Raw genomic sequence first — 2,023 nt, 5'->3', positions numbered from 1 at the left:
GGCCACAGATAACTATCTAAAAAGAGATAGCACTGTGTGCTCTCAGCGGTAGCCTGGGCCAAAACGTGAAATATAGGATTGGATTGCTGCTGAGAGTGTATAAGCAATATCTTCCATAATAATATTGCATTCAATCCATAAACACTTCTCCAAATTGCTCAAGCCTCACTAAAAAAATTGCAAGTTGTCAGGAGAGATTATTTTCCAACGTGAACCAAATTAATGAGAGCCTGAGCTCAAACAGAGCTCCATATAGCAACGTGAGGGTCTGCCAAGGGACATGGTCCACACACACGTATCACACTGTCTCCCACAACTATGAGCTAAGATGTGCACTAACTTACACCAGGCTTATGCTCATCTCATCAAGAAACAAAAATATTAAATCTATGTCCCATAAAGATAGATCAGCTTTAGGACACTCCATGCTTATAGGGAAATCCTCAAGACTGATCCATATTTTCCAAAACTTTTGCAAGCATGAATTCACATCCAGAAAAATAATATTTTCCTAATTTGCTGATCCTTCACATCTCTCACATGGTTAATGGTTCATACCACATATTGTCTGACTTGCAGGTGGAACTCTCTATATTTCCCCTTTCTTAACTCTTTCCATGAACTGTAAAGTGTTGCCATTTACCTTGTCTTCACCAACTCAGAATTATTGTTTGAGACTCTTTGCAAACTCAGGCAGACATCCACACTTTGGCTTCCTTCACATGGAAAACATCTTGCCTTTGACAATGCAGTTGGAAACTTGTTTCTTTGAATGAAGTCTGGTTGTTCAGAAAACTACTGAAATACTACCATTGCTTTTCCTGGGCAGCAGCATCTCCTGGGAGGTGTGTTCCACAGTTCGGGTGCCCTTTAAAACTGGTGGCATTCTTGCCCTTAGCCAGAATAGAGAATAACTAGATGTGGAAGATTCCTTTACACGAGCCAGGCTCCAGTCCCTGCTCTGCCATTTTCCTGGGCACCCAGCCCATCACCTCACGGAAGATCCTCTAGCCCAGCAAGTATTTTTAGGAGAACAACCACCTTTTAGGAAGAGACTAGTATGACTGATGCTCCTGGAAGTACTGGGCTGTTTATGTGACCGCCTGTTGACCCTTCCAGTCCTGTTTCTCTACCTTTTTAAGTAGGAAATAACTGGAGAAAATTACAAGGTACTGGAGTATAAACTACAAATGAATATACATTAGTCATTAAGTAAAGCATTCAATAACAATCGTTTGTGAATCTGTAATTATGGATAGAAATTAAATGTTGAACAAATATTTCACATGTCATACAGATAAAGCACTGAGCTGAGACACAGGAGACCTGTATGCGGTTCTTGCTTCTACTAAGAACTTCCTACAGTCATTTTTTCTGTCTGTTAGGGTTGTCTATCAGGTGTAGGTGACTTTCTTAAAGAGCTCTCGGGCAAAAGAATAAACCCTGCCCTTTTGCTGTAACTAGTACAGCATTTCTGCTATTGGCAGTCAGAGGCCTATATTAAACACTTGTGTGCAACATTAAGGGACATTCCCCATCCTTACTTCTTCCTTCTCCCATCTCACTTCTTACTTTCTTCGTGATTTAGACTCATGCTCTGCAAAACCAGAGAGTGTGTTTCAGAAAAAGGAACGGAGTTAGAACCTGTGCTGTGAAAACTAGGCTGATAGCTTTCCCCAAAGGGAAAAAGGCTGTGGGACAAATATGCCTATCTCTAGCTGGCAAAAATGATCTGCAAGAAAACAGTGAATTTGCCCACTGATGGTTCAAATACAGGCCACTCTTGGGTCTTAGACTTAGGCGCTCCCTGTGCGTTGTCCTTGGGTCCCAGGTAACAGAGCTGGCACTGGAACAGTGATTGACCTCAGCTTTACGGAAGCCTGGATCCTTCAATGGATCCAGAAAGGTCAAACTAAGGCAAAACCCCTCTAGGAAATCCCTACATCTGGAATAGGCACAGGGCCTGTCAGACCTTCCCTGCCATGAAGGCTTTGTGGACCTGAGATCTTCACACGAGAATGAG

This window comes from Harpia harpyja, chromosome 16 (assembly GCF_026419915.1).
Source record: "Harpia harpyja isolate bHarHar1 chromosome 16, bHarHar1 primary haplotype, whole genome shotgun sequence".
Classification (NCBI taxonomy): domain Eukaryota; kingdom Metazoa; phylum Chordata; class Aves; order Accipitriformes; family Accipitridae; genus Harpia; species Harpia harpyja.
The sequence above is the reverse complement of the archived record's forward strand: the minus strand, read 5'-3'. Positions refer to the sequence as shown.